Raw genomic sequence first — 6,027 nt, 5'->3', positions numbered from 1 at the left:
TATCCCTCCCTCTCCGCCTTGCTTGCTTATATTTACATTCTTCAAAAGTTTATCTGGATTTAATAAGAGCTAGGAGAATTATTTTATGTTCAACACTCCCACGTCTTTTCAGTTAAAAATGTTTAAAAAAGCTTAAAGTCAGTTGGCATTTATGTGCCAAATGTTTTTGCTGACTCTGTCTGATTTAACCATAACAACAAGCCAGTGATAGGTTCTACTAACTCATCCCCATTTTCCTGATGAGGAATATGAGGCTTGGAGAGGTTAAGTAATTTTTCTGTATGTCACAGCATTGGTGGGCCTCCACTCCAAGCCAAGGTGTCAGACTCCAAACTCCTTACCTTCATAATCATTAATCTCACCTCTCCGTTCCCAATATCTGAGAGACAGAAACCTTGTATTAGGAAAATCACCTGACTCAGCAAGGCTGGGACATCATTATTATTAAATTTTTTTTTATTTTAATGTTTTTATTTATTTTTGAGGAGAGACAGAATGCCAGCAGGGGAGGGGCAGAGAGAGAGGGAGACAGAATCTGAAGCAGGCTCCAGGCTCTGAGCTGTCAGCACAGAGCCCCACGAGGGGCTCAAACTCATGAACGTGAGATCGTGACCTGAGCTGAAGTCAGATGTTTAACCCACTGAGCCACCCAGGGACTCAACTTCATGTCACTTTAAGGTTGATATTAAAAAGATAAAAATTATTAAGAAATACAAGACTTGTAGGGATGCCTGGGTGGCTCAGTCGGTTAAGCATGACTCTTGATTTCTGCCCAGGGTCATGGGACCCAGTCCCGAGTCTGGCTCTGCTCTGAGTGTGGGACCTGCTTGAGATTCTCTCTCTCTCTCTCTCTCTCTCTCTCTCTCTCTCTCTCTCTCTCAAAATAAACATATTAACCCTCTTTCTGCTGCTTCTGTACTGTGCAGATTCCAGAGATGGTACACACTGATTTCATGGTTTATCTATGGATCAGAACCTACAGTTTAAAAAATACTTCTGTAGAGAATGAATGAAGGTAAATGATTATATCAGAAACATGAAGTATGATGTCTTTTATAGCTGGCATCTCGTTTTGTTCAGTTTAAAAGCAGTGTGGTAGTTTTCAAAAATAGCCACTTATTCTTCAGTACTCCTCCCTTCTAATGGTGGAGCCTATTTTCCCTCCTGGACTATGGGCTATACTTAATGACTTGCTTCTAATGAATACAGTACAGCTTTAGTGATGGTGTCGGACTCCAAAACTAGATCACAAAACACACTGCTGCTCCTCCTTGCACTGTTAGATTGCTCATTTTGTAGGAAGCCAGCTATCACGCCCTGAGAACACTAAAGCAACTCTGTAAAAGATTCCTATCTTGAGGAACTGAGACCTTTACCAAGAGCCAGAGAGGAACTGAGTCTTCTTACTAATAACTATGAAAGTGCTATCTTAGAAGTGGATCCTCTAGCCCCCAGCTAAGCCACCCCCACACTCCTAATCCACAGAAACTATGGAACAATGTTCCTTGCTTTAGCTATTAAGTTTTGTGACAAATTGTTATGCAGCAGTAGATAACTAAAACAGAGTTGGGTAACACAAGCAGAATGCCACCACCCTAACAACACCTTAAGATGTAGGCATGGCTTTGGAAGTGAGCAGTAGGTGGAAGCTGGAAGGACTGTGAGCAGTGTTAGCGAAAGCCTAAAGTTCCTGCAGTAGGCTATTAGAAGTCTGCTGGCCTTGAAGGAGACTGCCAGTAGTAGTTTCCGGGCAAGTGAGGAACATGTTACTGGCAACCAGAGAAAAGTGGTTGTTATACAGTGGCAGAACATTTAACAACACTGTCACCTACAGTGATGTGCAAGGTAGAACATGTAACTAAAGAACTGAGTAACCTAGCTAGATTTCTGGTCGGAATGTTGAAGTTGCCACCTACCTTCTTCTTGCTGGTTATAGTAAAATGCGAGAGGAGAGATGCTAGAAGGACTGTTACAGAGGATCCGGCAAAATGGTGCAGCCACTTTGGCAGTTTCTTACAAAACTAAACATACTCCTACCATATGACCCAGCGATTGTTCTCCTTGGTATTTATCCAAAGGAACTGAAAACATATCCATACAAAAACATGCATATAGATGTTTATAGCAGCTTTATTCATAATTGCCTAAACCTAGAAGCAATAAAGATGTCCTTCAGTAGGTAAATGGATAAACTCCCAGAAAATGGAATATTATTTTGCACTAAAAAGAAATGAACTATTGAAACCATGAAAAAACATGGAGGAAACATAAATACATATTACTAAATGAAAGAGGCCAATCTGAAAAAGGTATATACTGTTATGACTCCAGCTCTGTGTTCTGGAAAAGGCACACTCTAGTAAAAAAATCAGTGGTTGCCAGGGTTAGGAGGAAGAAGGGAATGAATAGGCAGAGATGATTTGGAAGGCAGTGAAACTACCCTCTATAGTACTGTAATGGTGGATAAATGTCATTATACATTTGTCCAAACCCACAGAATATATAAAACTAAGAGCGAACCCTAATGTAAGCTATGGCTTGTGGGGATAATGATGCAGGTTCATTAACTGTAACAAATGTATAACTCTGGTGTACTCAGTTTTGTTGTGAACCTAAAACTGCTCTTAAAAATAGCCTATTTTCAAAAAAGGATCCAGGGGGTGCCTGGGTGGCTCAGTGAGTTAAGCATCGGAATTTAGCTCAGGTCATGATCTCACTGTTTGTGAGTTCAAGCCCCACATCAGGTGAGCTTAAGGACTCACCGCTTCTCTCTCTCCCTCTCTGCCCCCTCGCTCACTTGTGCCCTCTCTCAAAGAAAAAAAAAAATGGTGCTGGAACAACTAGATAATCACATGCAAAAAGAAAAAAAAGAAAAAAGAAAAGAGGATCCACGACTGGTTTTGAAAATTCCCAGACCCAAGGTATATATGGGAACTTAGTTTATCACAAAGATGGCACTGCCTATCTGTGGAGATATGTGTAGCATAAGTAACTGACAAAGGATTGATATCCAGAATATATAAAGATCTCCTGCAAATCAATAATAAAAAACCCAAAAAGTGGGACACCTGGGTGGCTCAGTTGGTTAAGTGTCTGACTTTGGTTCAGGTCATGATCTCATGGTTCATGGGTTCGAGCCCCGTGTAGGGCTCTATGCTGACAGCTCGGAGCCTGGAGCCTGGAGCCTGCTTCAGATTCTGTGTCTCCCTCTCTCTGCTCCTCCCCTGCTTGCTCTCTCTCTCTCCCTCAAAAACAAATAAACATTAATAATAATAATAATAATAATAATAACCAAAGAGCTATAAAAAGAAAGAACCAAATAGCAAAAATCTACATGAAGCAATCTCAACCTCTCTGGTAATCACTGAAATCTAAATTAAAACAATACCGTTTTATAAACAAGAGTATTTCCTCTTGGGCTTTTATTATTAATTTTCTTACATGTGTCGTTTGATTATGCTATAAATACTTTCGTATTTTGTTCTTTGCATTTATAATAAGCGTTTCCTATTATAAACATTTTTATAGCTTCAAAATATTTCATCATGTGGATAAATCAGTTTAACCATTTCCACACTGAGATTGGATTAACAAAACGAAAGCCAAATTTGCAGGGTAAGATTACCATATAAGTAGTGCCTTATACAAATGTTTGGTATTTAAATAGTACAGTATTAGATGTGCCCTATTCTTATCTACATTTTTTATTTTTAAACTTTATTTCTTTAGAGAGAGACAGAGCACAAGCAGGAGAGGGGCAGAGAGAGAGGAGACAGAGGATCCAAAGCAGGCTCTGTGCTGACAGCAGAGAGACTGATGTGGGGCTTGAACTCATGAATGGTGAGATAATCCCCTGAGCTGAAGTCTGACACTCAATTGACTGATCCCCCCAGGCACCCCATCTACATTTTTAAATAAGTACTGACCAAAGACTGTACTAGGAGAGAAAACTTTATTTCCTTATAAAAGAGAAAAGGCTGCATGTCAGTGCCTTACTTTTCTATTCATTTTCAAGATCTTTAAAAAAAATCTCATAAAAACATTCTAAAAAAAAAATTATTTTTATTTTTATACAATGAAAGAATCACTTGGTAGAACTTTATTATCCTTGGCAACACAGTTTAAATATGCTTAGCTAAAATAGTTTGAAGAACAGAATAGTCTAATTAAACATTCTGATTAATTCTGAGTCACCATGTGACACTTTAAGTAGATTATAAATTCTCAAAGAATTAAAATATGAGGTAATGAAAACAAAGTTCATGTTAACTATAACCTTCAAGAAATTATATACCACTTTTTTTTAATCTTTATTTTTGAGAGAGAGAGAGATACAGAGTGTGAGTGGGGAAGGGGCAGAGAGAGGAGGAGACACAGAATTCGAAGCAGCCTCCAGCTGAGCTGTCAGCACAGAGCCTGACATGGGGCTCAAACCCACGAATCACAAGATCATGACCTGAGCCGAAGTCGGATGCTTAACCAACTGAGCCACCCAGGCACCCCTATACCACCTTTTAAACTGTAACTTTTCCTTTATGATTCAGTAATTTATTTCCTACTGCTTTCCTGTTCATCATAAGCATCAGTTTGTTAGCAAATAGCCTTTCACCCTCCTGCCACCTGAACTTCCCCCTTTTTAGGATGCCCTCAGCCCTATGCTGTGCCTTTTTTGATAGTTCCATAAGCAGCTTGCATTAGTCATTTTGTAAGCCTATTTCCTTAATCGGATCAAAGGTTTCTATATGGCACAAACATTGTGTTTGCCACCCATACCTCATGCATTTTACATTTTTTATATTTCAAACAAACTCTCCCCAAAATGGATGAATGGTAAAATAAATATTTATAGCAACTGTAATTGTTGTTTCATTTCAAGATTAAGCCAAAAATAAAAATAAAAACTTAATATCTTTGATGAGAAATTTACCAAATGCTTATTTTGTGGCAAATATGCTAAGTGCTTGTAACATTCTCAAAATTGTCAAAACAATGAGGTGGGTGGTATTATACTTAGAGAAAACTGACAGGGAATAAATCACGCATTCAAATATTTGCTTGAGCACCTAACATACTGTGCACTGAACCAGCACTGGGATATGGCAGAGAACAGATTCTGCCTTTCATGGAACTTGCTGAGATCACATGCAAAATATATCAGTATTCTAGATTTATACATCACTTTATATATATAGTATGAGCTTGGAAATGGGAGTTCATCCCTGAAATGGATCCATTCTTAGTACTGACATTGAAAAGTTGAGGCTCAGACTCTGATGACCTCTTCAAGGTCAAAATGACCCTGCAAGGTCACTCTGCCTTCATGGACAGCATCGAACCTTGTAAGAATCTGATCTTCAGGTTCACAGAAAATATTCTCAAGGTAAAATTCACAAAATAAAAGGAATCAGATAGAATTAAGATACTTTGGGATTAGAGAAATAAGATTTTCACCTTTTTTTTTTTTAATGTTTATTTATTTTTGAGAGAGACAGAGCACCAGCAGGGGAGGGGCAGAGAGAGGGAGACACAGAATCCGAAGCAGGCTCCAGGCTCTGAGCTGTCAGCACAGAGCCCAATGCGGGGCTCGAACCCACAAACCATGAGATCATGACCTGAGCTGAAGTTGGACGCTTAACCGACTGAGCCACCCAGGCGCCCCAAGACTTGCACATTTTTAAACCAGGTATTTTTCTGTCTTGCATATAAACCTCAGTTAAGAGCAGGGTGAAGACAAGAAGTCAGAGCACAGAATGGATGTTTTGGCCTCCTGGCCTCTACGTTGGGTAGGAAAATCCAGAAGGATGAAACTTCCAGGCACAATCACAAGTCATGCAGCAAAGCTGTGAACCCTAACTGTTATGACAGTTTGAATTTTTTTTTTTTAAGTTTATTTATTTGAGAGAGACAGAGAGAGAGAGAATCTCTGCTGACAGCGCAGAGCCTGGGATAGAGCTCAAACTCACAAACCACGAGGCCATGACCTGAGCTGACATCTAGAGTCAGACACTTAACCGACTAAACCACCCA

The sequence above is a fragment of the Lynx canadensis genome, chromosome B1, assembly GCF_007474595.2.
Source record: "Lynx canadensis isolate LIC74 chromosome B1, mLynCan4.pri.v2, whole genome shotgun sequence".
Classification (NCBI taxonomy): domain Eukaryota; kingdom Metazoa; phylum Chordata; class Mammalia; order Carnivora; family Felidae; genus Lynx; species Lynx canadensis.
The sequence above is the reverse complement of the archived record's forward strand: the minus strand, read 5'-3'. Positions refer to the sequence as shown.